We start from the raw sequence: 5,904 nt of genomic DNA on the forward strand, positions 1-5,904 counted from the left end.
ACACTATTGCTGAAAAACACAATCACTACTTAGCAGTCAGATGTCCGTATGCACAAAGACACAGATCCCTAAACAAGACCATATCTGCAGATTAAACTTTTTTTGAAGAAGCATTTAAATTTGAACTAGAACCTCATGACTACACGTTATGCACGAGAAGCTGCAAAAGACACAGGCGCAAGTGGAATGTACAAAACATGGTACGAATAGAGCGATGAACTCAAATGAATCTGTGATTGAAACTAGTTTAAAGCCAAACAGGAGAAACACTGTGTGCAATAAGACAGTCAGAAGGCTTTTCAATCTACACATTGCCATCATTTACCATGGATTTACTGTAGTAACACTCACTGCACCATGGTATTGTGACAGAAATTTGGGATGTTCACACTGAATTTTATTAAAAGAGTAATGGTATATAATTATAGTATGTATTTGTGATTAAGCTATAGCATGTGTGCATTTATACTGAATGTTTTTAGACTAACGTTACTGTTTTTCATGCAAATAGGCTACTTAAAAACCATATAGTTATATTTTTACCATGGTATTGATGTGTTATATGTGTGGTTTTAACTGTGTTTATCATGATTTAAATGTATGCTACTATGGGAGACCCAATGTTTAAAAAAAAAAACAAAAAAAAAACATTGGTCAGAATAAATTTAACCATATAAAACTGAGGTTGCTACAATATTTTTTTTTTTACAGATGTTACTGATTTTGATAATGAACAAAAATTTACCTCTGCATCCTAACTCATGCTACTATCAGATGTGCATTTCTAAGAGACAAAAAAAGTGATATTATTATTAATATTATCAGGCAACCCAAACCTGTTTCTTGATTTGAAACAATATCACTCATTCGAACATGCAGAAACTAATAAATGTATTTTTCTATTCAGATATTTATTTTGTTAAGGAAAATTAATGGTCTTGTTTCTATAACTTTCACGTTGGAGCAGAAATCTGGCTTTAAACTTGAAAGAAATAAAGATTTGGCATTCACCGTGATAATTATCGTTATCGTAAATTATCGTGATAAATTTTTTGACCATATCGCCCAGCCCTAGGCAGAATATTAGCGAAAGTGGGTTTCTCCGTTATCTCGCACATGACGTAAGCGTGCTCCGGCCCGGAAAGTATAGTGCAAGTGTGAGTGCAGGCCAGCGGGGGAGTGGGGAGGGTGGATAATCACGCTCGGGCTCGGTTCAAGGTAACCGTGCCTAGTGTGAGTACACCCTGAATGTACTGTTCATACTAAACACTGAGGAGAAAGCACAGCGTTCAGTTATAGCTACATAACACTGGAGTATGATTGATATATTTCTGACAGCAATCTTTACAGTCAAACAGAGCACACTGTACAAGCCAAGCATCAGAAGTCTTCACAAACACATCTTGACAGGAGGCTCAACTTCAAATGTAAACACACACACACACACAAACACATTCTGATTAGCTAAAGGGATTGGAGCCCAGCTGTGTCCTCACCACATAGATTTGCCATTTGTGTTCCTCATGCGTTAGCACTCATATGCATGAGCACATGCCTCAATGTAAATACAAACGAAAGCATGCTCAAATTTCACACAGGAAAAACACACCTTGCATAATATCCAGCTAGACTGGCTTGGATGCTATCAATTCAACTACTGTTCAGTAAACCTGTTAGATGTTTGTAATTAGAAGAATTGATATATTATCTATATCAAAATGCAACTTACTCAAGCAAGACATTTCTGGATGAATATATTCTGTTATCTAAGTAAATACGGTCTTGAAAGGCTGTAAACAGAACAGTAATTATGAAGTGAGAGCCAGATGGCCTTTCACAAGCAGTTGCTTCTGTCTCACTGCAGTGTCTGTGTTTTGTTTTTTTTTGTACTGACCCAGAACTGGGTCAGTGCTTATCTGAAGTTCTGGATACTCTGCACTGCAGAGAGTTTTCCATCATGCTCTTACACACAGACAGACACCTGCACCCTACATCTGACAAACAACTGCATTACCTTTGCTTCAGAAGCTTAATAGTCTGAGATCATTTCTTTCCATCACAGCACAGAATTAAAAAAGCCTATTTATACTTCTTTACAAATTCATTATTTTTTTTCTGGCGTCTGCTAGAATACATTTACATGATTTAAGAAAAAAACAAATTGTGCATATTTTACATTGTGGCGGCATCTCTAATCACTCTGCCCGAAACACTCTGTTTTAGTTCTTGTCTCTTTAAAGCCCATCTTTGTGAAAAGCCTAACCTGCTCTTATTGGTCCGCAGGCCCCAGTCTGTTGTGATTGGTCAACCAAAAATAAAATGCACCTTATTTAACAGATTTCAGCTCCTGAGGTTTCATTAGCAGCTCTAAACAAGTTTATATCTTGGAAGTCCAAACAATGTTTTTTTTTGCCCTTGCAGTTAAAAAAATCAGCGTATACTCGACATCACTTACCAAGCTGACCTTGAGGGTGGACCAACCAGTAGGCGTATTATGCAAATGTGTAACAGGGTGATGCAGCTAAGTCATGTAAATAATGGCAGGACTACAGACAAATCCTTTCAGGCAAGTGTTTTCTGCTGGAGAGATGAACTCCTATTGGCAAGGACTTTGTGTTTTGTAACTCTGCAGACTGTTTACATGAACAAACAACTATATTACACACTAAAGGAAAGGAAAAATACATTTTAAAAAGCATAACAGGTGCCCTTTAAATAAAACTCCTATGCCCTAAAAGCAGAACCCTTCAGAGCTGAGATGGTGTTATGCAATATTACGTAACTGCATATGGCTCACAAAACAAGGACTTGGGCATTCAGCAGCATCTCATCAGGGTCAACACTGAGCAGGTACTCAGTCTATAGCAGATCATTTGTCAAGATACATGCACCCCAGCTAAATATATATTTTCAGCTTATTAAAAAAATAAATAAAGAGATAGTCAGAAGTGCTCTGCAAATGTGCAAAGAAACTAACATGACTCGTAAACTAACTAACTAAATATTCTCTGTTGTGGCTGGCTACAGTTAATATTCTTGTCAAACCTATAATTCCTAAGAATTAATTGAACATTCCTCAAAACATGAAGGAAAATGCTGCTATCCTCAAAGTCTATTACACTCAGCCGGATCCTCTGGAACATTTTAATTCTGGAAAAAACAGAAACATGTTCATCTTGAACCTTGACTCAAACTGCTTTTGAATGACTAGTCCAGTCGAGAAGGGTCTGGCTGCAGCCTCGCACTTGCATTCTCAGACGTGCATTCTCAGACACTTGCGCTTCCGCTAGCGACGTCACTCAGAATAAATGCAACACGCACAGTTTCGTTTTAAGCGTTTTTTCATATAGAATAAACTGTCTACAGCTCTTTTATATCATTGTCTTTGTCCATTAAGCTACATTACGTGTTTTATTTATACTGATTTTCTATGGGAGGAAAATGTTTAACGTGCAATTTAATGCATTGTGTTCTGGGCTCGTCTGCTTGCCTGTACGGAGTTGATCCTTTTAAAATCACTTAATGCATTTCATAATGCACGTTCATAATTGCTGTTCTGTATATACTTTGAGTCAACAACAAGACATATAGGCTACTGAATTGTCTTTATCATAGTCCGTTAGCGCAAGTGTCTGAGAATGCAAGCCTGAGAATGCACGTCTGAGAGTGCAAGCGCCAGCTGCAGCCAGACCCTCTTGGTCCAGTCAGCAAGTTTGGCCTTGTCCGAAAGGATGTATTAATCTCTGGGATGAGAGGAGCCGAAGCGTTCACACTGTGATTAGTAGCCTCCTCTTTCTGCTGGAGTGGCACTTTCTGCTCTTCCTCCGTCACTCTCAACAGCTCAGAGAGGAAGAGGAAGAGGTGGTGGAAGGGAGGTGGGAAGATGGATGGTCTGTGACTAAGACATCAATAACGCCTCTGTTTCTTCCTCTAAGCATCACCCGGATCATTTGACACCAGGACCTCCATGCTGTTCTTTTCTTAAAGGGGTCATATGATGCTAGGGCTGGACGATATGGCCAAAATTTATATCACGATATATTGCTCTCACTACTGATCCAACATGAATCACTTGCACTTGGAGCAGAAGCTTCTAGGAGCTATGGGATTCCTAAAAACAGACATTTAAATTTGGGCAGGGGTGTAAAGTACATGAGTAATTATACTTTATTTATTTCGGGACTTTTGTACTTTACCAGTGGAATACTGAAACTGAATACTCTTGCTCAATTACATTTCCAGTGGCAAAAACGATGTTTCACTTCTCAGAAATTCATTTAGACCTTCAAAGTAATTTTTTTGCAGCTCATTGTGACGTAAATCTTTTCACTAAGCTAACAAGACAATCAAATTACACGCCAGTGACAACCACATTACTGTAAACGGCACTGGGACATATCTTTCCTTGCTAAGACATACTGCTGAAGATGGATGAACTTGACTTGTGAACAGTTTTTATCCACCTTTTTCTTCCCTCAAGAGCATTTGTAAATTCTAAGGGTCTGGCTTCCGGACTTATCTGTGTCCAGCTATTTTTAGCTTTACAAAACAGCTCATTTTGTTACTTGATATTGAAAATTGGGGTGTCTTACCATATTATTTTAATATATTATCTTAATTATTCACACTGGTTTATAGTACAAACAGTTTTACCATTTACTGCACGTTGTTATTCTTCTCGTTATTTCCCTATAGTGGCTAATGAACCGGAAGCCTTGCCCATAGGCTTACTTCCGCATTGAATAAAAAGGTGGATAAAATGTATATACATTAGGTGAATAAGGTTTTAACATTACCAAAATGTGTATAAGGTAATGATTTGAAACATGTGAAATGAACATGTTATTCATATAGGATGTGCTATCCAGTGATCTGCAATAAGCTACACACACAAAAGAAACAGATATCCTTTAGTTTGTGTTATAACTTTCCTAATGCATCTCAGAGAACATATTTAATCCAAAGCCAATAATACGCAGCTAAAAAACAAAACGCACTTTATGTGCCCTCTATTTTACCTAACTACCTGGTTAATTAGGTAGCGTGGAACAAATCCCAGACTTCGTCACCTCCAGGGAACATATGCGTTTATGTGTCTATGGGAAGTATGATATGATCTCGTACCCTGTCAATCATAGTGTGTCTGCCTCATGGCTCTACAATCAGCCTCGGGTAATGAGATTCCACACGGTCGCCGTGGAAACCAATACTGCCCCTTTTCATGAGCACAGCTGTGACGGCTATTTTAAACAGACAATACACTGTCCCAATCACCATACACACGGAAAGACAATGAACAGCCTTTGGCCAATATAACGAGCATGAGCAAAACGAAAATGAGCAAGGCTAATTGCTTCTTTCTATCCACAAAAATGAACAAACAAATGCCTTAGCAAATCATAAATCAGCAATTGCATTGGGTTATCCACAGTAGTGCACTCAGAGAAAACCTTTCATCACCTATAAAGGATCTGACTGAAGTTTAGGGTTTTTCATGCGTCGGAGCACAACATTGTGTTAAAACTCAACTAAACTATATGCCTGCAAAGAAGAACACAGAGAAAGATGTTAAGATGCCACTGTACATTAGAGCGAACCATACCTGAACAACCAGGAAACTGAAAAGAATCAAATTTAATCGATGCGAGAAGAACGAAAGAGGACTTCAAACACGGAGCATGTTTGTTCTCTTGGATCAGTCAGTGAGGACATTATTTAAGGGACATGGTAATGACTTGGTCTTGGTAAGTATTAACTTAAAGGCACCCTGTAGTCAAAAATTGTATCCTTTAAAACTAATTTTTGATCATCAAAATGACATATTTAAATGTTTTTTCTTTTGAAAATAATTTTCTCATGCCTTAAAATAGCTTGAATGCAACTCTACACCCTTGCCTCATTTAC

The sequence above is a fragment of the Sinocyclocheilus anshuiensis genome, unplaced genomic scaffold, assembly GCF_001515605.1.
Source record: "Sinocyclocheilus anshuiensis isolate Anshui unplaced genomic scaffold, SAMN03320099.WGS_v1.1 scaffold1845, whole genome shotgun sequence".
NCBI classification, from domain to species: domain Eukaryota; kingdom Metazoa; phylum Chordata; class Actinopteri; order Cypriniformes; family Cyprinidae; genus Sinocyclocheilus; species Sinocyclocheilus anshuiensis.